The 25969-nt window shown below is 42.4% G+C and overlaps 1 protein-coding gene across 8 annotated transcripts in view; it reads right to left on the bottom strand.

Annotated features, from left to right (window-relative positions):
- LOC130282958 (histo-blood group ABO system transferase 2-like) overlaps positions 1-10779 on the bottom strand; it is a 94882-nt gene extending 84103 nt beyond the window's left edge. For 2 of the 8 annotated variants that reach the window (XM_056531990.1, XM_056531997.1), the window contains exon 1: positions 10611-10779. The gene's annotated coding sequence lies outside the window, so the exon portion shown is untranslated. Of the gene's footprint in view, positions 1-759; positions 923-3649; positions 3713-3764; positions 3825-4328; positions 4420-10610 lie in introns of those variants that run through there. The other 6 variants (XM_056531989.1, XM_056531993.1, XM_056531991.1 and 3 more) reach the window with 6 other exon arrangements.
- Between the last annotated feature and the right edge of the window lie 15190 nt (positions 10780-25969).

Below are 25969 nucleotides of genomic sequence, written 5' to 3'. Positions count from 1 at the left end.
CATATTCACGTTTTTTTGGCATATGCATAAATTCGCATATGTGAAAATTTGCATATACGGAAATTTGCATATGTGAAAATTTATGAACTTTATAGCAAGTATACCAGTGTGACTTGATAGAAACAGCAGAAGGGAGGGATCATTATTCGCGAATATTCGCATATGCGAATATTCGCCCGGCGGTCTCACACTGTAGTATTAGAGCCTTCTTTAGACCACACAAGCTGGAAGCAGAGAGGGATGATCACTGTGATGTGTACTGTGAAAAAAAAAAGCGAATATTCGTAATTTAGAATATATAGTGCTATATTCACGAATATTCGCGAATTCGCAAATATGTGATATTCACGAATAAAGTTCAAATTGGGAATATTCGCGAGCAACACTATTCATGAGTTTACCCATGTATATGTTTGTACCTCAAAAAAGTTAAATAACCTTGTAGTGTTTATACAGCCTGACTAATGGACATTTGAAAAATTATGCCCAGGACTGTTATAAAGCAACCTTCACTTCGTCCCTCTGTCTTAGGGGACAGATGTCGAGGCCGACTTATCTTAAGTAAGGGGGTTTGTGGTGTCCCGGTACCGTATTGCATGCCGTACCTTGTATGGTGGTCCCCAAAGCCAGAGTTACTACGTTCAGGTAGGGTCCCCCAGGTGGGACAGCCCCTAGTCGCCTCCTCCTTCTCTAATTTTATAATGTTTGTGTGTACATATTTAATAATGTATATTTAATATGATATATTAGTATGCTTACCTTGGTAGCGCCGCAGGACCTTCGGTCATGTGACTGTGTTAGTTCCTCTATGGTATGTTGGAGGACCTTTGGAGGTCCTTGGGTCACATGGTTACCCATAACCCTTTGTAAAGATGATTGACAGAAGTATTGGACCAATGAGCTTAAGTCCAGCCCCTGCCCATATGAGGGAGCTGTAGCCAATTATCACTCTCTTGGGTTGCTGCTCTCTTGGATGCCAGACTAGCAGTACGGATCTGCGCAACTTTCAAAGACAAGCTAGGCCAGAAAACCTGCCGGCCTCAGCCTCAATCAAACCGTGAGTCCTAAACTAAATCCCCGCTAAAGCTAGTGTGACTGCTGGACCTCAACTAAATCCCCTAAATCCAGCGGAACAGTGAATATTAGTCTACGGACTTTAAAACGCTTAACCCCTTAAGGACTCAGACCATTTTGGCCTTAAGGACTCAGACAATTTAATTTTTACGTTTTCATTTTTTCCTCCTCGCCTTCTAAAAATCATAACTCTTTTTTATATTTTCAGCCACAGACTAGTATGAGGGCTTGTTTTTTGCGTGACCAGTTGTCCTTTATAATGACATCACTCATTATATCATAAAATGTATGGTGCAACCAAAAAACACTATTTTTGTGGGGAAATTAAAACGAAAAAGCAATTTTGCTAATTTTGGAAGGTTTCGTTTTCACGCCGTACAATTTATGGTAAAAATGAAGTGTGTTCTTTATTCTGAGGGTCAATACGATTAAAATGATACCCATTATTACATACTTTTATATTATTGTTGTGCTTAAAAAAAATCACAAACTTTTTAACCAAATTAGTACGTTTATAATCCCTTTATTTTGATGACCTCTAACTTTTTTATTTTTCCGTATAAGCGGCGGTATGGGGGCTCATTTTTTGCGCCATGATCTGTACTTTTTTTGATACCACATTTGCATATAAAAAACTTTTAATACATTTTTTATATATTTTTTTTTTATAAAATGTATAAAAAAAGTAGGAATTTTGGACTTTTTTTTTTTTTTTTTTCGTTCACGCCGTTCACCGTACGGGATCATTAACATTTTATTTTAATAGTTCGGACATTTACGCACGCGGCGATACCAAATATGTCTATAAAAAAAATTACGCTTTTTGGGGGTAAAATAGGAAAAAACTGATGTTTTACTTTTTTATTGGGGGAGGGGATTTTTCACTTTTTTTTTACTTTTACATTTTTTTGCATTTTTTTTTACACTTGAATAGTCCCCATAGGGGACTATTCATAGCAATACCATAATTGCTAATACTGATCTGTTCTATGTATAGGACATAGAACAGATCAGTGTTTTCGGTGATCTTCTGCTCTGGTCTGCTCGATCACAGACCAGAGCAGGAGACGCCGGGAGCCGGACGGAGGAAGGAGAGGGGACCTCTGTGCGGCGTTATGAATGATCGGATCCCCGCAGCAGCGCTGCGGGCGATCCGATCATTCATTCAAATCGCGCACTGCCGCAGATGCCGGGATCTGTATTGATCCCGGCACCTGAGGGGTTAATGGCGGACGCCCGCGAGATCGCGGGCGTCGGCCATTGCCGGCGGGTCCCTGGCTGCGATCAGCAGCCGGGATCAGCCGCACATGACACGGGCATCGCTCCGATGCCAGCGGTTATGCACAGGACGTAAATGTACGTCCTGGTGCGTTAAGTACCACCTCACCAGGACGTACATTTACGTCCTGCGTCCTTAAGGGGTTAAGGTCCCAACCACTGTCAATCTCTAAGAGACTTTGCCTGTATAGAGACTTTTCCGGTTATGAAGCTTGCATAAAATCTTCAGTAAAAGTTCTGACTGTTTTCAGCAAACTCTCCGGTTGTGGACATTGAATTATTTCATACCTCCCTATCACTCTTGGGAAGGGTGGCGGTAGGACAAGCATTGCAGAGGAGCCCTCACTCTGGCATCATGAATAGAAAGGGTTAATCAAACACCTTTAGTTACCACACAGCTACTCCCCATATACCCTGCACCCCCAAGCTACCACATTTCCTTTTCGCGAAGTTCAGCGCTGAAGCTCCCATTAAGTAAATGGGAGCATCAGGGGGAGCTTTTAGCAAAATATTTTGCCAAAGTAAAGCTTTACTAGTTTGGACATTTCCACATGTGGCGGTAATGCTTTTTTTTTTTTTTTTTTTTATATATGATAACTGGAAAAAGGGGTGCATTCTGAAACTTAAATATCTGTGTGGTGGCCCAGTACAGGAGTTGCACCCTGTACCCTTGCTGCCCTGTCTGGCAGCCTCCATACAGTGACCGCTGACCCCCTTCCCCCCTCCTGTACCCTATGTATGTTCCTGTGCCTGTGTTGTATAGTGTATTGCATATAAAATGTGTTATTCCTTTAAGACCTGTTGTCATGTGATTGTATCTCAGGAAGGTGCCAGTGATGATATGTCCCCTACAGGGCCACCTATGGGACCCCTCAGAGTCTCCCCCATATAAGCCCTGGGTGGAGCCTCTGCTCACTCTTTTTCTACTTAGCTGTCAGAATGTGTCTGGAGTCCAGAAGAGGCCTAAATTCTACCACGCAGCCATGGATCCACAAGTCCATTACCCCCCAGGTCCAAGTCAAAACCTGGTAAGCTACAAATGGGGTATAGTCAGTCTCAGTCAAGTCAGTCCAAGTCAATCTGTCTCAAGGCAGTGTGGCTCTGCAGAAAATTGTCCCAGTCCTCCATAAGTCCCAGCAAGCCCCGTAATCTCTGATATCACTGGTCACCTCCGTGGGCCAAGCCAAGCTGTATAGACTGTTACATCTGTCTGACTCAGTAAAGCTGCCGTTGTTCTGTAACTTGACGTCGGAGTCATTATTTGCCCCCGTGCCTAGCCCAGGATCCAGCGACCTACCTTCGGGTGGTGAAGCAGTTAAACCATGCCCTGTCATGAACGCAAGGGGTTACTGCCATCTGCCCCTAGGGTAATTCCATCTCCCCTGCATCACATCCTCACCACATCTGTGTACCTGAAATACTAAGATGGCAGGTCTCAGGGCCTTCACCAGGTCTCTGGGTGCCATCTTAACCACTTGGCACACTACAATCATGTCAAAGGTGGCCAATAAGGTCACAGAGAGAGCTCCCTTTGTCTGTCTAGCCCCCTAGATAACACAGTCACTATTGACCACAACATGTAGGGGATTAAACAGGTTGGTAGTTATCTCCAATACCAGGCCATGTATACTTTTTTATTTTATGCTTTACATGTATGTCAAATGACAGGAAGCAGTTAAAGAAGGCAAATTCGCACTTAGTGCCTAGGGCAGCATGAACTGTAAATAGGGCTCTGGTGATACATGATGCACTTGAAAAATCACTACATGATATATCCTTTGGTATACTATTCTTTTCACAGTGACCCACTGTATAGAAAAAAAAGGCTTCCTCAGTTTCCTTTACAGTAGCAAACAGAAAATGGGCACACACCACATTGGCCACAGGACACTCTTTGGTCCTCCATTGGTCAATATAATAATAATTAAAATAATTATTATTATTTATATAGCGCACACAGATTCAGAAGTTCTTACAATCTCAATTCACCTATCAGTATGTTTTTGAGTGTGGGAGGAAACCAGTGTACCCAGAGGAAACCCAGGCAAACACTAGGAGAACATACAAACTTGTTGCAGACATTGGGGGAGTTTTATCAAAACCTGTGCAGAGGAAAAGCTCACCAGTTGCCCATAGCAACCAATCAGATTGCTTATTTTATTTTTAACAAGGCCTCTGCAAAATGAAAGAAGCAATCTGATTGGTTGCTATGGGCAACTGGCCAATGTTTTCTCTACACAGGGGTTGATGAATCTCCCCCATTGTCCTTGGTTAGATTTGAACCTAGGACCCCAGTGCTGCAATGTGGCTTTGTGGCTATGTTCATCATATGCATCAGTAGCATTACGTGAAATGTGTTCACTCGAAACTAGACTAGAAAAAGACAGACTAAAAACAAAAGGTAAGTTGAAAAAAGACTCCCACATGCTATCATTTGAACAGAAGTGCAAAAGCCAGGGTTCTTTAAAGAGAGGATAACCTATTAGAAACTTCAGTTTAAACCAGCCCAAAGCAGAGCAGCCAAGACAAGCTTTTTTTTATTGAAAAAGTCACAATCAATCGTCAATCACTTATACAATAAATAATAGATTCACTATATAAGAATGACAGCACAATATACAGCACAGATTTCCTACGCTATACATCATACTACGTGCTACACTAACATTCCTGCATACAAAATAAAAACGTTAGCAAAAACAACTCACCCCAGCAAGCAGCAAGGGGATGTATGGGATTTTCAGAGTAGCACTATCGGCACTTAAAGGAAAACTGTAGTGGTATATAACTTATCCTCCACCATCTCCTGTACGGGGCTCCGGAAGTGCGCAAGAAGGGGACGTGTTTGTCCCCAGCATTACACTGCAGCCGAACCCCCCCCCCCCCCCCCCATATCCCTTAAAGATACATGGAGGGGGCGTGTCAGCCACCACGTCATGCGGGGAAGAAACGCTCCCTTCATGCGGACTGATGGGGCCCCGCACAGAAGATCGCGGGGGGTCCCAGTGGATGGACCCCACTCGATCTATAGCTTATCCCCTACCCTTCGGATAGGGGATAAGTTATATACCACTACAGTTTCCCTTTAAGTGCCAATAGTGTTAATCTGAACATCCCATACATCCCCTTGCTACTTTATTCATAACAGAATCGCCAGCGAACTGTGTCCACACCTCCTACACTCTATTGGCTGCCAGCGGTCACGTGACCCGCCAGGCAGCATCGCGTCCTTAATTACCACTCTTTTCTGCATATGCAGAGCTGCGGCGTGCCATAGTTTATCTCCATGACACCCATCAGCCCCGTTGTTTTGCTATCCAAGCCTCGCTTCAAGTCTGCTACCAGACGCAATCCTGGACTGTTGTATTTACTGTTTAATGTTTAATCCCTTCCGGCTTGCATGTTTTATTTGTTTTCTATGTAGCTTCTTCTTTTATAACATAAACCAATTTTATTTCTCCTGTCCAAATATAACTATTATACTGTTTTACATCATTGTAATATGATCTGACATTTCCACTTTGCACTGTCCTCCATCTTGTTTTTTATTGATGTACCTAGGGATGTCCTGATACCATTTTTTTAAGACTAGTGCCAATACCAGTACTAGTACCAATACTTTTTCTTAAGTACTCGCTGATAACAATTACCGATACTTTTTCAATGTCATGTGACTGTTTTTTTTTTTCCTTAAGGGTAAGTTCACACGGGCGGATTGACAGCACATTTTACGCTGCAGATCTGCCGCTGAAGGACCGCTACGTGGTGCCTTTAGATGTGCCTGCTTGGAGCAGCAATACGCCGCTACGAGCAGACACACTGCGATGTGCGAGTCGCAGTGTGCATGCGCAGTGTACTCGCACACTGCTGCCGCTCTCGGCCTAGCTCATGGAGCAGGGGAGCGGCCGCAATGTGTGCGAGTACACCGTGCATGCGCAGTGACTCGCATATAGGTTCAGTGTGACTGCTCGTAGCCGCGTAGTTTCTCCGAACAGGCACATCTAAAGGCAGCATGTAGCGGTCCTTCAATGGCGGATCCACAACGTATCCGCCAGTGTGATCGTACCCTTAATGGAAAAAAGGGGTGTTTTTTTTACTTTTTATGAAGGAAAGGGCTTTTTTATGTAAAAAAAATATATACATTTTTTATTTTATTTTAACGTTTTTTTTTTTTTTTTAAATAAAGGGGGTGATTCATTTAGATGTGCCTGCTTGGAGCAGCAATACGCCGCTACGAGCAGACACACTGCGATGTGCGAGTCGCAGTGTGCATGCGCAGTGTACTCGCACACTGCTGCCGCTCTCGGCCTAGCTCATGGAGCAGGGGAGCGGCCGCAATGTGTGCGAGTACACCGTGCATGCGCAGTGACTCGCATATAGGTTCAGTGTGACTGCTCGTAGCCGCGTAGTTTCTCCGAACAGGCACATCTAAAGGCAGCATGTAGCGGTCCTTCAATGGCGGATCCACAACGTATCCGCCAGTGTGATCGTACCCTTAATGGAAAAAAGGGGTGTTTTTTTTACTTTTTATGAAGGAAAGGGCTTTTTTATGTAAAAAAAATATATACATTTTTTATTTTATTTTAACGTTTTTTTTTTTTTTTTAAATAAAGGGGGTGATTCATTTAGATGTGCCTGCTTGGAGCAGCAATACGCCGCTACGAGCAGACACACTGCGATGTGCGAGTCGCAGTGTGCATGCGCAGTGTACTCGCACACTGCTGCCGCTCTCGGCCTAGCTCATGGAGCAGGGGAGCGGCCGCAATGTGTGCGAGTACACCGTGCATGCGCAGTGACTCGCATATAGGTTCAGTGTGACTGCTCGTAGCCGCGTAGTTTCTCCGAACAGGCACATCTAAAGGCAGCATGTAGCGGTCCTTCAATGGCGGATCCACAACGTATCCGCCAGTGTGATCGTACCCTTAATGGAAAAAAGGGGTGTTTTTTTTACTTTTTATGAAGGAAAGGGCTTTTTTATGTAAAAAAAATATATACATTTTTTATTTTATTTTAACGTTTTTTTTTTTTTTTTAAATAAAGGGGGTGATTCATTTAGATGTGCCTGCTTGGAGCAGCAATACGCCGCTACGAGCAGACACACTGCGATGTGCGAGTCGCAGTGTGCATGCGCAGTGTACTCGCACACTGCTGCCGCTCTCGGCCTAGCTCATGGAGCAGGGGAGCGGCCGCAATGTGTGCGAGTACACCGTGCATGCGCAGTGACTCGCATATAGGTTCAGTGTGACTGCTCGTAGCCGCGTAGTTTCTCCGAACAGGCACATCTAAAGGCAGCATGTAGCGGTCCTTCAATGGCGGATCCACAACGTATCCGCCAGTGTGATCGTACCCTTAATGGAAAAAAGGGGTGTTTTTTTTACTTTTTATGAAGGAAAGGGCTTTTTTATGTAAAAAAAATATATACATTTTTTATTTTATTTTAACGTTTTTTTTTTTTTAAATAAAGGGGGTGATTCATTTTTTTTATTGGGAATTTGCATTTATGTTTTTTCACTTTTTAAGTCCCCATAGGAGACTATTACATGCAATCTGTAGATTGCATGCTGATCAATGCTATGCAATTAGCATAGCAGTGATCAGTGTTATCGGCGCTCCTTTACTACTGCCTGCCATGGCTGGCTGCAGTAAAGGAGTGGCATTCGGACGGCACGGAGCAGGGTAAGGGGCCTCCGGCCATCTTCGCAGCTGATTGGGACAATCAGCTAATTAGTCAATCGCATGGCAGCAACTTAATGCATTTGGGCATGTAGACGTGGTCAAAACAATTTGCTGAAGTTCTAACCAAGCATCAAAATAGGGAAGAAAGAGGATTTAAAGAGTACCTATCATGATCTAAACTCTCCCTAATCCCCCCTCCCCCCATCTGTCTCTGACTCTCACTGACACTATCTATCCCTGTGTTTCTTTTCATTCAAAACATCCTCTTTCTACCTGATTTAATGTCTTCTTGGCTGCTCATTCAGCCGTCCTAGTGTGAGGGAGGAAGGGGGCGTGGCCCAGCATAAAGGCTGTGAACACAGCAGCCAGCAGCTCTAAACTTCTCCTCTCTGTTTACAACTGCATGTGCAGAGAGAAGAAAGATCGGAGCTCAGATAGTAAAATGAATGAGGGCATGCAGTAAGGCAGAGTCAGGAGTGCTGTGCTATGAGCAGAGTGCTGGCTCCTGCCTGTCTGATTGACAGGCAGGGAGCAGTGCTGAGCTTGTTTGTCCCAGCTGCAGTCTGAGATTTAGGACTCCAGCATGAGTCTGAAATTTATAAAAAAAAAAAAAAAAAAAAGGGCTTGCGGCCAGGACTGGTAGGGAGACCTCTAGTGGTAATTTTCTTTCAAGGTGGCAAATTAAATAGAAAGAAGCATATTTTTTAATGACATGCAATTGGAAAGTTATTCTGCATACATTAATCTATAACAGGTCAAACGTTTTTTGATGAAAGATACCCTTTAATTGATTCTGAACGTGGTATGGACTGATCTGAGTATTCCGCAAACTGTTGATCTACTGGGATATTGACGCACATCTCTAGGGTTTACAAAGAATGGTCCAAAAAAGAGAAACTATTCAGTCAGGGGCAGATATGTGGATGAAAATCCCTTTTTCATGTCAGAGGTCAAAGGAGAATGGGGTAACTGGAAAGATGACAGAAACTCGGCAGTAACTAAACAACCCTTTACTACCAAGGTATGCAGAATAGGATCTCGGAACGCATCTCTGTGGGGTCATTAAAGTCCTTTTTATAGGCCACACATCACTCGATGTAAAAAGGGAATGTGCAGCCGACAATGATGAATTTAAAACAATTCGGAAATTGTTCATGTGGCCCTGCTGCTCCATTATTCCAGTCATTAGATGGTTTCGTTGTGCCGAACAGAAAGATCAGCGCTTGTTATCGGGACCTGCACAGCCCGTCTCAAAGGGCCTGGAGCCCCAGAGTGGGAACAGATGTTTGTAAACAAAATGGCCTCTTTATCACTGTTTTCAGCAAAACAGTTTTATTATTTATCTATCTGTTTATCTATCTATCTAGCAGAAACAAAGAAGCTGAAGCAGCACAACCTTGTAACCATGCAGTGGTGAAGGGTGCACGCAGGAGCTCATGATCGGGGCTGATTCTCCTGCGTGCCACCCATCTATACACTATATCTATCTATCTCATATCTATCTATCTATGTCATATCTATCTATCTATGTCATATCTATCTATCTATCTATCTGTCTATATCTCTACATCTAGTCTTTTTTGATTGTTCACAGTCTTTTAGGCTCTAATGCCTTGGAAGCCTTCCAGCTTGCCTTGTAACATTTTCTAGTAGTTGATCTTGGTCATGAGAAACCCATTACATTTATTAAAACCGGGCGTCAAGCCAGAGTCAATCGCAACATTTATGTCATGGTCCTGATGCTTGAAATTCTGTGCAGCTCCTATTAGTTACACTCATTAACCTCTAGTGATTAACAGGTGATTAAAGAGACAGGAATATCTAGAAACGAGAAGCATTCATATATATTAGACACTACAAATCTTCGTAAAGATCTTCTTTGGAGTAGGATATTTAAAGGAGAACCAATATGAGGATAATCATTTACTTATAACGCTCACAAATCTGATAAAGCGGCTGCATGCGGAACATCAACACTGTACTATAAATCCCTTAACAACTGTCCCATGCCTATCTGCTATAAGAAGCTTTACTAGTTTTATGGCTATTACTCATCATAAAGAGGCCCTGTCACGGTGAAAGACATCATTTAATTGCAATATGTAGTAGATCCACCAGTGTAAACAAGCACATTGGTCGAATGGTCCCTGCAATCCACATTTAGTCTAAAGGGAGAGCAGCACTGAGCCCCTCATGGCTGACAGGTCAACAGGGGTCACGTGTTTGCAACCACTAGAGGCAGTGTACTCCAGACATCGCGGCTGCTCTCGGTCTAGCTCAGGGAGCAGGGGGAGTGGAGCATTCACTCGTGACTCGCAGCTTCCTCTGTGTCTGCTTGTAGTGGCGGATTGCTGCTGCGAGCAGGACACACAGGCACAGCTGGAGACACACTCCAGCTGTGCCTGTGTGTCCTGCTCGCAGCTGTGACCTATCTCAGCTACCGGCCGCAGCTGTGACCTATTGGACACTTCCTTGTGTTGAGACCGAGACCAGAAAAAGCCACACAGTAGAACCAGACATCATCGGGACAGTATGAGCAGGGTAGTGGGGCAGATAAGTGCATATTAGTTTTTTGTTATTACCGTAGCCTGAGCCACTGGACAACTTCTTTAAAGTCTTTATTCCTATAGAGTTGGTATGTATAACAAAGATCTGTTTAGTACTGAAAGCAGTCGGTTACAAATTACTTCCACAGTATTTGGTAGTATTTGTAGGCTGTATGGTATTTTTATGCGGGCATCATATGGCAGCACTATGGGGGAGATTTATCAAAACCTGTGGACAGGAAAAGTTGCCCAGTTGCCCATAGCAACCAATCAGCTCACTTCTTTCATTCTTAACAAGGCCTGTGAAAAATGAAAGAAGCAATCTGATTGGTTGCTATGGGCAACTGGGCAACTTTTCCTGTCCACAGGTTTTGATAAATCTCCCCCTATATGAGCAAATTTACCGTTGTATACAAGAAGCATTCCGTTTTTTTCTGTCACACATGCACAACACAATGCCATCTTAGAGTTATATTTCATTGTATGACAATAAATTGTCTTCTGGGTGTGAATACTACTAGATCTTTATGAGAATGTTAGAGATATGTGGCTGCGGCTTACACCTTCCCATAGACTCCACATAAATGTTTGGCATGGACAAACCGTATGAAGGGGTCAAATGTAAAGCAGATGACAACAGAGTAAGGGAAGGGATTAAGTATACTGGTTACCAGTAAACTAAGCTGCAGCCTTTTAGGCTAGGTTCAAACTAAGGACTCTCCTGACGGAAATATACCCATCCTGAAATTACGAAGGTTTTCCGTCGCCAAGTGAATTAGACGGCACTAGAATGTCCCTAAAGATGGCAATGTATTCTGCAATGATTGCGCTAAAAGATTGAGCAAGATAATTGTTCGGAAATTCTGTAGTGTGCACTGTGCAGCAGAATGCCATTGACAGCAATGGAACTCAGGATAGGCCATGAATAGTTGATCAACAGGGTGATGACACTCTGCTTCCCTATTGATACCATCGGTCTGCTGAAATAAACAGTGTATAGGAGCTGGAATATTGGCTATATACCCACTGTAGTGAACCGACTATTAAAGGGGTACTCCGCCCCTAGACATCATATCCCCTATCCAAAGGATAGGGGATAAGATGTCAGATCGCCACGGTCCCGCAGCTGGAGCCCCCGGGGAGTTCGCTCTGTGCGTAATGACGGGCGATACAGGTGACGGAGCAGCGTGGCATCATGGCTCCACCCCTCGTGACATCACGGCCCGTCCCCTTAATGCAAGTCTATGACTTGTATTGAAAGGGGTGGACCGGGACGTTACGAGGTGCTGAGCCGTGACGTAACGATGCTTCGGCCCGTCATTATGTGCAGAGCGAACTCGCTCTGTGCTGTAATGATAGCGCGGTGCCGCAGCGGGGATCCCCGGCGATCTGACATCTTATCCCCTATCCTTTGGATAGGGGATAAGATGTCTAGGGGCGGAGTACCCCTTTAATGGCCTATCCTGTTGATCATAGGGGTAAAGGGGGTGACCAGCGCACAGAAGGAAGTAAGTAACAGGTGAAGAGACTGAACTGTGCTCAGCTCTAGCAGCCAAGGCAAACACCCAGAGGGCTCCAAAGCCTAATTTGTATACCTCTTTAAACTCTAATATACCTCTTGTATACCTCTTTAAACTCTAATATCTAATCAGCCATGCTCTTACTTTATACCCTGAAAGTCTGCTCACAGGGCCACTTTAACCCTTCAAGGACTTCGCTCAGATATCTATATGTAAAATGTATTGGTCTGTTGACATTTGTTATCATAAGTAGATAACTATCCCAACTGCAGGCTAATCTTTATCCATTATGGAAATAATTTTTTGGCACATGCATTCCATTTCTTTAGACTTCATTAACTTTGCACCTTAGCTTATGAGATGTAAATGTTACATTTTAAGGGCAATTTGCAGTAAAACTTGGAATCTCTTACAAGCTGGGGATCCATTTTTTAAAACAAGACACACTATATAATGCAAGATCAATGCTTCTTATTATGCATTAGGTAATCTTTAACGTGTATATCTCTGCAGTGATCAGAGCTGGCAGAGGGCCTGAATGCACCCTTTTTTTTTTTTTTTTTTTTCAAAGATAGTGTCACTGTAACAAATATTGATGCTACTTTAAATTCATCAATATACAATTTGGCCACTTTCCATTAAATGTACCTAATATTGATACACATGTAAGCAAAGTTGTTTTATTACCTTGATAAAAACTACTGAAGTACTACTGAGTGAAAGGCTCTCAATTTGTGAATTAGCCTGTAGGCTTGTTTACAGAACATTAGGTACAGTTGGTGTGGTGTCCTAACCTTAGAAGAACTCTGTTACGTTAAGTATTCATTTGATCCTTTGTTCTATATTCTCTACACATATGCTACTACTCCGTTTTTCCCCTTTGCTTTAGTAGAAAAAGCGAAGCCATAAACCCACCTCTGTCCTTTCTGCTCTATCACTATGCAACTATGAGGAATTTTTGCACAGTTTCTGTACAAAAATTACGGCCAAAATTGCAACAATGGTGGACTGACAGGTCGGGAATTCAACATCAGGGTCAATTTAAACTATGTGCCATCTGACGGGACTTCTGAAATTGTGCCGTCTGCCAGAACTTCTGGTGCAAGCAGCATTTCTCTTCCACAGAAGCTTTCCCGTAATTCAGAAAAAAGGATCGCAGTGAATGTGGTGGAGAACCTTTTCTCTCCTTGAATGCCTCGATACAACTATTTCTGGGACAGATAACCAAATACTACCATATGATGCCACACAAATTTCTCTACTCAGGGTGAAGTCCGGCTTGTCGTAATGGACGACCGTACTCGAGGACATAACAGGCCCTGTTGAATGTGGCCAAATACCTTCCTTCTGCCTTTTATTGGGAGATGGCCTATAAAATTACACGCAGGGCTTATATCTCGCCTCACATGGGTCTCCTTTTTGGTTACACCACAGACTACATGTGCCCTAAGTGTGGTGCCCCTCATGCTGACCTCCTGCATTGTTTTTTGTTTTGCCCTAATATTAAAGCCATCTGGGAACGACTTCAGGTATACGTGGCCTCTCATCTTTTCCTTCCCTGCCCCCTCATTGGTGTGTATTTGGTATACTCCCAGACTCCTCCTCGGTAAGACTAATCCATGAAAAACAACTCTTGTACTATCTCTACTATCATTGCTGCTGCTAGGAAATCCATACTCCATGGCTGGATATCAAACTCACCCTCTTCCGTCTGCCTGCTTTCTAAGGAACTCACATTCCTCTTCTGTATGGATTGGGTAGAGTCATCGTTGCTCGGGGAGAAAAGGGTTAAGTGTTTCTTCTGTACCTGGGATAGATTCTCACCCCTGTTCCCTATACACATCAAGCAAAAAGTGAAGGAATGCTTTGGTCTCATTACATGGTATTTAGAACAAACTGTCTGTGGTGGTGATCCCTTGCGTCCAGACTGATGACACTAATCCCATGCCTTCTTAACACCCCTTTCGGATTTTGTTGCTCTGCGTGCCCATACCCCCTATACCCCTCCATATTTCCCCCTTTCCCTACTACCTTGTCTTTTCCTGGTTAATTTAGGATAACCCAGGTTCAACTCTTGCAGGTTATGGAACTGTAGCCTGCCTATAGCGTCTACGAGTCTACTTTCTTCTTGTATTGGAGGCTGGACGACCTCCCTCATATCCTCAGATATCCCTCTATGTAGTAACAGAACCCCACCCACCTCTATCAGGTGTGTATATAAGGTGTCTTGGATGTTCCAGACCCTGCCATGCTTACTGAACTGTTCACACAGAGGCATATTCATATAATGAGGCCACCTTATCGCGGTGGGACGGTCCAAGCTATTTGACCTCCGGCGGAGACAAATCTGCGAGCTAAGTGCCTCACTATTTCATAGTTTCACATTTGCATCTATTACACCATAGCTGTATAGCTCTCCATGTTTTAACTGCATATTCATGTTGCACCTATATCTTTGTGCTGGCAGTGTGCTGCTGCATTCTTCTGTTGCTGTATATCTAGCCTAGTAGTGTGCACCTGTAGGCCAGGTCCATATAATAGTCTGGTATCAACTAAAGTGCTGGCTGACTTATTCTTTGCCTCTATGTAGTAAGCTACAAAACTCTCCTGAACCCGACCTTTCCCTCCTTCTTTTCCTTTGACTGTTACATTGTTTAAAAATTTTAATAAACAAATTTATTTTGGGGGAAAAAAGGTGAACAGTTCCATATCTGCATTCAGCCCATGGGGCATTAACGTATCCAAATATAAGATCCATCTTCACACAGCAGTTCTATATATACGGTTTATCTTGATAGTGTTGGATTCCATTTCTTCACTTGATCATATTTCTTCATATTCGCTTCATGAGACATGAATGGCAGGAAGTTTACACATTCAGGATTGCTGCTTTATTTACGTACCAGTGACCTTTCACATTAAAGGACATCTATGGTGTACATTTCTTTTAAATCCCCTGTGCCCGGGCTGCAAAAAGGAACAAAACAAACTTTAACTCACCTTCCGACGTTCCCCAGTGAGGTGAGTTAAAGTTTGTTTTGTTCCTTTTTGCAGCCTGGCACAGGGGATTATAAAAAATGTACACCATAGATGTTTTGACTTGGTTGCTTTAACTTCTTTATACCACACTGTTTACACTCTCCTCCACCCTTTGCTGTTGGCTATATATAACCTTTTTATTTTTTTTTGCATTTTTAGCATGTTCTGAGTTTTTCTAACAAATTTGTTTTGTGTTTCTGTAGTTTTTTTTTCTGATTTTGTACTGAACCCAACAAAGAGGCTGAGAAACCCCAAAAGGTCATGTGTCTATTTTTTCATATTTATTAAGGGTTTTCTTACTTTTTTGGTGTGAAATGCACATCAAAAACCAACCAACCAAAAGCAGACTAGTGTTGTGAATCTGGGACATTATCTCCTGAAATTTTTTAAATAGCCTTTATGTTCTTGTGTGGAAAGTCCAGTCTTCATCAGGCATGTTGAAGTCACCCGGAAGTATTATATTTACTTATATTGCAATTTAAATGGTTACATTAACTAACAGGCTATTGTTGTGGAAATATTAATGGCTTGTCACATTGGCTTTATGATGGGCTTTATATTGTGTGTTAGAACGTGGTCTTGTGTTATTGGCAATTACCATTGGGGCACCAGTCCCAATAATGTAATCAAACACAGATCAGTTTTATTGAGAAAATATATATATATATATATATATATATATATTTAAAATCAATATAAAATTGAAGAATATAGGCACTATTATGATAAGTACAGAAGATAAGTAGCAACCATCTGACAAAGCCTACATGCAAAATGCGCGTTGGGGTTGTAGGTAATCTGGTCTCTGAAAGAGAATGTTTATGGTGCATGCATTGTTTTGAGTCTGATCTACTCTGTTATGCCTATGGCTTGATTTATGGTCTGTACAGGTGAAACTTGAAAAATTTGAATATTGTGCAAAAGTTCATTGTATTTCATTAATAAAACTTAAAAGGAAAGGAAGCATGAAGTGTTCAAAAATCTCCTGGTAGACGGATGTGTTAACCCTGGACTTAACGAAGCACAGTGGACCAACACCAGCAGATGACATGGCTCCCCAAATCATAGTAATTGGGGGGGGCTTTGGGGTTTACATGAGCTGTAAGCCATAATCATCACAATTATGACAAATCATGGCTTGAACTATCTTGCTTTGCATGTAATGAGTCTCTCTCATATATTAGTTTCACCTTTTAAGTTGCATTACTGAAAGAAATTAACTTTGCACGATATTCAAATTTTTCGAGTTCCACCTGTATAATGTGCGTGCTCTGACCCCTTTTTTGTTTGGTGGATTTAATGACCCCTTTTTTTTGTTTGGTGGATTTGGTTCCTTTTGGTCCAGTACACAGTATTAATGCATAGTCGTGTGTACATATGTATAACTCATTTCTGCAGATATGTTAATAGACCATGACATATAGATATTTGTGATGCCACAGTAGCAGGCTAAACCATCACATTCTATTATAAATTTTTTTTTACTGTAACTTTTATTGAAAGGGTTTTGCCATAAATACAAAAAGAAATGAAAATAACGAAAACAAAGTACAGAATCATACAAATATTGAGGTAAACAGCAGAGTAAATGGATGGCAAAGTACAGCAGAATTTGTAGAAACAAATAAATCTAGCACAACAACTAGGCAACATCGCAATATAGAAGGCGACCCTTGGGGTTGCAGCTGAACATTCACATTATAACTTACAGTGACTGACTATACTGTAATAGTGGATGTGGCTTTAGTAGCATTATACTGTAATTGTGGGAGAGGCTTTAGAAACATTATACTGTAATGGTGGGAGTGGCTTTGGAAGCATTATACTGTAATGGCGGGAGAGGCTTTGGAAGCATTATACTGTAATGGTGGGAGAGGCTTTGGAAGCATTATACTGTAATGGTGGGAGAGGCTTTAGAAGCATTATACTGTAATGGCGGGAGTGGCTTTGGAAGCATTATACTGTAATGGCGGGAGAGGCTTTGGATGCATTATACTGTAATGGTGGGAGAGGCTTTAGAAGCATTATACTAAAATGGCGGGAGAGGCTTTAGAAGCATTATACTGCAATGGTGGGAGAGGCTTTAGAAGCATTATACTGTAATGGCGGGAGAGGCTTTGGAAGCATTATACTGTAATGGTGGGAGTGGCTTTGGAAGCATTACACTGTAATGGCGGGAGAGGCTTTGGAAGCATTATACTATATTGGCGGGAGTGGCTTTGGAAGCATTATGCTGTAATGGTGGGATTGGCTTTGGTACATTATACTGTAATGGCGGGAGAGGCTTTGGAAGCATTATACTGTAATGGCGGGAGAGGCTTTGGAAGCATTACACTATATTGGCGGGAGTGGCTTTGGATGCATTATACTGTAATGGTGGGAGAGGCTTTGGAAGCATTATACTGTAATGGCGGGAGAGGCTTTGGAAGCATTATACTATATTGACGGGAGTGGCTTTGGAAGCATTATACTGTAATGGTGGGAGTGGCTTTGGTAGCATTATACTGTAATGGCGGGAGAGGCTTTGGAAGCATTATACTGTAATGGTGGGAGAGGCTTTGGAAGCATTACACTATATTGGCGGGAGTGGCTTTGGAAGCATTATACTGTAATGGTGGGAGAGGCTTTGGAAGCATTATACTGTAATGGCGGGAGAGACTTTGGAAGCATTATACTATATTGGCGGGAATGGCTTTGGAAGCATTATACTGTAATGGTGGGAGAGGCATTGGAAGCATTATACTGTAATGGTGGGAGAGGCTTTGGAAGCACTTTACTGTAATGGCGGGAGTGGCTTTGGAAGCATTATACTGTAATGGCGGGAGTGGCTTTGGAAGCACTTTACTGTAATGGCGGGAGTGGCTTTGGAAGCATTATACTGTAATGGCGGGAGTGGCTTTGGAAAAATGATACTGTAATGGCGGGAGAGGCTTTGGAAGCATTATACTGTACTGGCAGGAGCTGCTTTGGAAGCACTTTACTCTAATGGCTAGAGTGGCTTTGGAAGCATTATACTGTAATGGCTGAATTGGCTTTGGAAACCCCTCTTTGTTCTCTAGCTAAATAAACAGGACTCCAGTTAGGAGACACTCATTTATTCTGAGCTGGCGAAGGAATCTTTTGAGCTATTGATTTCTCATCTGTATTTCTTAAAGTATTGCGAATTAGCTTATCCCTGCGCAGACCACTGAATCTGACTATTGTTAAAAGTCCAGATTTCTACCACACTATGCAATGTGAGCAAAAAGGAAAAAAAAGAATTCTTTAATCTTTTTTAATTGATCATTTTACTGTAAAATAAAGTATAAGTGGGTAACACAATCTGTTTCAGGCATTTCAAGTGTTATTTTGCAACTTCTTGTACCCCATTGTCAGAGCTTTTTAGTCGTATATCCCTGTCACCTCTTCTTCAACATGGGTGATAACATGGCGGCAGGAATGGCTCACGCAGTTGAGGACAGTCAGAAACAGTAATTTTCTTTTGCTTCCTAGAGAACTATAACTCCTAGCATGTCCTGATAGCCTTAGACCATCAAGACCTGCTGAAACTTTTTTGTGTTCAACAAGGAACTTATTTTCTTATATGGTGTTAAATATTATTGGTCATTATGACACGGTCAACCATGGAGAACAAATGAGTTCTTGCTTTTATAAAAAAAAAAAACATACATTTATTGTAATCTTCTTGACGTGGCAGACAAAAACAAGAAATCTTCATGTAAAGACAGTCCTTAGCATACAGTAGGAAGGTTATGTAGGCATGTCCTTAGACTTGTCTCACCAGCTGGGGTTTCTGTGTGTTGGATCCATCTTGGGATGTCCACAGATGGCATCCTCTGTAAGCATCCTCTTAGGCTTCTTTCACACTATGAGCATTCATTCGTTATTAAACGTCTGTTTTCTGTCTGAAAACGGATTTATAATAAAGGATGAAATAACGGGTGCTAATGGATGAGTAAATATTCATCCCTTAAGACCCGTTATAACATCCCTCATGTATGGCCATAACACCTCTGCCTACAGACTCCCACAGCCGGGACTACTACTACTCCCATCATGGAACAGACTTGTTTCCATGATGGGAGTAGTAATTCCCTGGCTGCGGGTGTCTGCAGACAGCTGGGGAGGCTACATTAGTGTTTGGACTACAACCCCCATCATGGAACAGAGTCTGTTCCATGATGGGAGTTGTAGTACAGGGGCTGAGGGATTGATCGCACCGGGTCTCACTTCTGGGACCTGATGTGATCAGAAGTTATTAAGCAGGGGAGCGGGCGGCATGGTCCACAACCCTGCGATGTATGGTGTGTTTTAACTTTCATTTTTGAATTCCCCCCGCGGGGAGCCCTGAATGTCCGGTACTGAGGAGCCAATCAGGGCTCCCAGAGAGAGATTTGAAAATGAACATTGTGAGTAGCAGGGGGCCGCATTTATATTAAAAGCGCTTTGGGGGCAAGATATATAGCGCTGCAGGGGGGGCAGACATATAGCATATATATCTAGCCCCCCAGCGCATTTATAATATGCCTCGTACAGCATATTTATATATATATATACCCCCCGCCGGCGGATTATTAAATATATACCCCCCTCCAGCGCATGTATAATGTATCCCCCGCCAGCACAAGTATAATGTATCCCCCGCCAGCGCAAGTATAATTTATCCCCTGACGGCGCAAGTATAATGTATCCCCCACCAGCGCAAGTATAATGTAAACCCCCCGCCGGCACAAGTATAATGTATCTTCCGCCAGCGCAAGTATAATGTATCCCTGGCCGGCGCAAGAATAATGTATCCCCCGCCGGCGCATGTACATGTACCCTGGCAGCATCTATATCAGGGCTCTCAAACTCCCGGCCCGGGGGCCATTTGCGGCCCGCGGAACGAAAGTTTGTGGCCCGCGCCAGGTATGTAGTGAAGAAAACTGTGTCTTGAAGCAGAGCAGAGACTGCACACGCCCCCCCCCCCCCCCCTCATCAACCACCTAATGTGGGGAACCTGCTTCTACCTAGTGTGGGGAACCAGCTACTACCTAATGCGGGGAAACTGCTGCCTACCTAATGTGGGGAACCTGCTGCCTACCTAATGTGGGGAAACTGCTACTACCTAATGTGGGGAACCTGCTGCCCACCTAATGTGAGGAACCTGCTGCCTGCCTAATGTGGGGAACCTGCTGCCTACCTAATGTGGGGAACCTGCTGTCTACCTAATGTGGGGAACCTGCTGCCACCTAATGTGGGGAACCTGCTGTCTACCTAATGTGGGGAACCTGCTGCTACCTAATGTGGGGGACCTGCTGCTACCTAATGTGGGGAACCTGCTGCTACCTAATGTGGGGAACCTGCTACTACCTAATGTGGGGAACCTGCTGCCTACCTAATGTGGGGAACCTGCTGCCTACCTAATGTGGGGAACCTGCTGCCTACCTAATGTGGGGAACCCCCAGAAGTAGCACCCCCATCATCCGTCAGCTTATGCTATTACCACATGGGTTAGGGGGAATGGGAGGGCTGCTGGTGGATGATGGGGGTGCTACTGCTGGTGGAGGGTGTTGCTGGTGGATGATGAGGGGCGTATGATGAGGGCATTATATGTTATGGGCGCATGCGGCCCAGCCTCACCCAGCTGCTACCTCAAGTGGCCCCCGGATAATTTGAGTTTGAGACCCCTGATCTATATACATATGTCACCGCTGCGCTATGAATGAAAAGCATTCTAGCAGCAGCATCGGCCGTCCCGATGCTGCTGATAGAAATACTTTTCATTCATGCAGCGCCGGCATATGTATATAGAAGCGCTGTGGGGGCAGATAACGCTATATGTCTGCACCCCCCCCCCCCCCAGCGCTTCTATATACATATACCCCTGCAGCACTATTAATGAAAAGTATTTCTATAAGCAGTGCATAGTGCCAGGAGCCGGCTCCTGACACCATTCATAGCGCTGCAGGGGTATATGTATATAGAAGCGCTGGGGGTGAAGACATATAGCGTTATCTGCCCCCCACAGCACTTCTATATACATATGCCGGCGCTGGTTGAATGAAAAGTATTTCTATCAGCAGCATCGGGCCTGCAGATGCTGCTGCTAGAATGCTTTTCATTCATAGCACAGCGGTGACATATATTTATATAGATGCTGCAAGGGTGCATATACTTGCGCCGGCGGGTGATACATTATACTTGCACCGGCAGGGGATACATTATACTTGCGCCGGCGGGGGGGTATATATTTATTAATGCGCCAGTGGGGGGTATATATATATATATATATATATATATAGATATATAGATATATATAGATATATAGATATATATATATATATATATATATAGGCTATATGTCTCCCCCCCCCCCCCCCTGCAGCGCTACATATCTTGCCCCCCACAGCACTTTTAATATACATATGGCCCCCTGCTACTCACAATGTTCATTTTTAAATCTCCCCCTGAGAGCCCTGAAAAGCTCCTCAGTCCTGGCTATTCAGGGCTCCCCGCGGGGGATTCAAAAATGAAAGTTGAAACACATCATACATCGCATGGTTGCGGACCATGCCGCCCGCTCCCCTGCTTAATAACTTCTGATCGCATCGGGCCTCAGAAGTGAAACCCGGTGCGATCAATCTGTCAGCCACTGTACTACAACCTCCATCATGGAACAGACTCTGTTCCATGATGGGGGTTTTAGTATAAACACTAATGTAGCCTCCCTAGCTGTCTGCAGACTCTCATAGCCAGGGAATTACTACTCCCATCATGGAAACAAGTCTGTTCCATGATGGGAGTAGTAGTAGTCCTTCAGCACTGCAGGAGTCTGCTGATGTCACCTCTTCTGAGCATGCTCAGAAGTAATAATGGATATTGTACACCAGGTGCAAATGGATGACATAAAGGCTCATCCGTTTGCCATAGACTTCCATGTTAAAAATTTACCCGTTTCTTGTGACGGAAGAAAAATTTGTGCATGTGCCCTTTTTTTCTTCCCTCACAAATAGCGTCCGTTATTCATGACGGGCTATAAGGGGTAATAATGGATAATCAAAAAATCCCATAGACTTGAATGGGATTTTGTAATGGACATTTAACATCCGTTATTAAGGCTTTTCTAACGGATGTTTATAACGGGTCTTTTAACGGATGAATTTTACAGTGTGAATGGGGCCTTAGCTGTCATCTTTCACCAGGCTGGCTTGGTCTGGTCTGGCTTGGCCCCACCTTCCTTCCTCCTTGGTTAGCTTAGCTTAGCTTCTTCCTTCATTAGCTTAGCTTCCTCTTTGAAGTCCTGAACTTTTATAGCATAACTATGGGTGTGTTTACTATGATTGAAGTGTGTCCTTTATATATGTGGGCATGTTCATCCTAAGTAATCCTATGTCTAATATCCATAAATATACCTATACAGTATATATCTCCTCCTAGTGGGTTGGTTGAATATATATAAATCTCATGGGTGTATACATTATGTCTTGGCTACATTGTTATCTGATAGGATACTACTATATACTGAAATAGTATATAGTGTGTCAGGAAATACTTCTTAGCTTAGCAATTCTATCTATAGGATTCAGCAAGCTCAATTTAACTTGTTCCAAGGTCAGTTCAGCCATTTTGTAATCAATACCTTAGCTCAATTACCTTGATCCACAGGTTACAATGATATTGTATATTAAAAAATACATCTCATATCTCATAATATTTTACATTTACCCCTGTTTTAAGTTTAAATACATATTTGATACTCAAAATAAAGATTTTTCAATGTACAATTACCATATATAGTTATAATTATCAAATCCTTACTTATTACTTTTCTTCATAAATAAATTAGACAACCTCCAATAAATTAGCATATGTCATTATAGAATATCAAGTGTAAGTAAACTAATCAATTCATGACTTTAAGTAGTAATATTATCATCAATTCTAATAATTCTATGTCACAGTATATCATGATATGTAACAGATCATGTTATACTAGGCCATATAGTGATAAATTATGTTATTATATTTTCATATTAAATTATACCATGTTGTGTTATATTACGTCATGTTATGTTGTGGTATACTGTAATTTATTTTTCACAAAAAACATTAACTAATCCCTAAACCTAAGATCTTCTTCTCTTTGGCATTTAAAATATAGAAGATCAATGTAACTTTTTATTATAACATAGTCCATAAAAGTCCTTGAAAAATCTTTGAAAAATAATAAGTCATTGTCCTTTGATTATTTTTGTTTTTCCTTCATCATCTTTTTCATTTCTTTGCTGAGGTTGGTCTTTGGTAAGCAAAAACAATTTAGTCCTCTGCACAGCCAAGGGTTAACATCCCTTCTTGATGAGTCACTTCCGTGCAGACTCTGTGTGTATATGTACAACCTTGCAATGGTTCACTTTTAACTCTTCAACTTCTTTGCTGGAACAACAGCTGATGATTATGTAATTAGAAAACAGTCCATTCTGCAGAAACAACTTTTGCAATGTTTTCCTTGGGTACAGGCAAACTTTTTCTTCACCTTTGGCTCCTAGACTTATAATTCTTAGTCCAGTTTGTAGAAACAATGCATTTCTTTTGCTCCTGACTGGCTCGCCAAAATGTTAAATATTACCAGTCATTATGACACGGTCAACCATGGAGAACAAAGGAGTTCTTGCTTGTATAAAAAAAAGCATACATTTATTGTAATGTTCTTGACATCATGGCAGACATAAAACAAGAAATCTTCATGTAAAGACAGTCCTTAGCATACAGTAGGATGGTTATGTAGGCATGTCCTTAGACTTGTCTCACCAGCTGGGGTTTCTGTGTGTTGGATCCATCTTGTGATGTCTGAAGATGGCCTCCTCTGTTAGCACCTTTTAGCTGTCATCCTTCATCAGGCTTGCTTGGTCTGGTCTGGCTTGGCCCCACCTTCCTTCCTCATTGGTTAGCTTAGCTTCTTCCTTCAATAGCTTAGCTTCCTCTTTGAAGTCCTGAACTTTTATACCATAACTATGATTGTGTTTACTATGATTGAAGTGTGTCCTTTATATATGTGGGCATGTTTATCCTAAGTAATCCTATGTCTACTATCCATAAATCTACCTATATAGTATATATCTCCTCCTAGTGGGTTGGTTGAATACATATAAATCTCATGGGTGTATACATTATGTCATGGCTACATTGTTATCTGATTGGATACTACTAACCTTGCATATAATGTACTTCAATGTGACCATTCTCCTGAAATAGTATATAGTGTGTCATGAAATACTTCTTCACTTAGCAATTCTATCTATAGGATTCAGCAAGCTCAATTTAACTTGTTCCAAGGTCAGTTCAGCCATTTTGTATTCAATACCTTAGCTCAATTACCTTGATCCACAGGTTACAATGATATTGTATATTAACCCCTTAAGGACTCAGCCCATTTGGGCCTTAAGAAAACTTAAAAAAATTATAACTCTTTTATATTTTCATCCATAGACTAGTATGAGGGCTTGTTTTTTGCGTGACCAGTTGTCCATGGTAATGCCATCCCTCACTTTACCATAAAATGTATGGCGCAACCCAAAAATTTTGTGTGGGGAAATTAAAAAGAAAACCGCAATTTTGCTAATTTTGGAAGGTTTTGTTTTCACGCCGTATAATTTACAGTAAAAAATGACATTTGTTCTTTATTCTTTGGGTCAATACTATTAACATGATACCCATGATAACATACTTTTGCACTTAAAAAAAATTGCAAACTTTTTAACCAAATTAGTATGGTTAAAATCCCCCAATTTTAAATACCTATAACTTTTTCATTTTCCGTATAAGCGGCGGTACGAGGGCTAATTTTTTGTTCCATTAACCGTACTTTTTATTACCACATTTGCTTATATAAAACTTTTTATAAATTTTTTATAAATTTTTTTGGGAATAAAATGTTATAAAAAAGCAGAAATCTTTGACTTTTTTCTTTTTTTACGTTCACGCCGTTCACCTTACGGTATCATCATCCATTTTAGTGACCGCAATGCTGCAGATGCCGTGATCTGTATTGATCACGCCATCTGAGTGGTTATTGGCGGGCATCCACGCAATCGCGGATGTTGGCCATTACCGGTGGGTCCCTGGCTGCTATCAGCAGCCGGGACCTGCCGCGCATGACCCGAGCATCGCTCCAATGCTCGCGGTTATGTATAGGACATAAATGTACAACCTGGTGTGTTAAGTACCACCTCACCAGGACGTACATTTACGTCCTGCATCGTTAAATGGGCACTGTCAGATATAAAAACTTTTTATATGTTGTAAAGCATGAAAAAACAATAGGTTTTGCAATTGCTTTCATTAGAAATTTTTCAGTATTTCATACTGAAAAAGCCAGTCAAAGAACTGCCCCCTCTGCCTTCTGAAATGCATTCAGTGCTTCTGTGAACACTGCTTCGTCCTGGACTCCGGGACGTTTTGGAGGGGGGAGGGGCTGTACACACTGCAGAGACTCATGTGAAAAGAAGGGGATGGGCAGGAAGACTGCTGCCGTCTCTCACACAGCAGACATCAATGAGAGAGGAAGAAACATGCATTGCAGATGAAAAAGTAAGTGTCCAAGCATGTGTGTGTGTGTGTGTGTGTGTGTATGTGTGTGTGTGTGTGTGTGTGTGTGTGTATATGTGTATGTGTATATGAACCCAGTGTGTGTGTGTGTGTGTGTAATAAAGGGGGATTACAATCATATCCTCATGCTGTTTCAAAACTAAAACTCCCAGCATGCCTGCACAGCCAAATGATGTGTGGGCATGCTGGGAGCTGTAGTTTTGCAACAGCTGGAGGCACCCTGGTTGGGAAGCACTGGACTGAGGAGAG

Source organism: Hyla sarda, chromosome 7 (genome assembly GCF_029499605.1).
Source record: "Hyla sarda isolate aHylSar1 chromosome 7, aHylSar1.hap1, whole genome shotgun sequence".
In the NCBI taxonomy this organism is placed as follows: Eukaryota; Metazoa; Chordata; class Amphibia; order Anura; family Hylidae; genus Hyla; species Hyla sarda.
The sequence above is the reverse complement of the archived record's forward strand: the minus strand, read 5'-3'. Positions and strand labels throughout refer to the sequence as shown.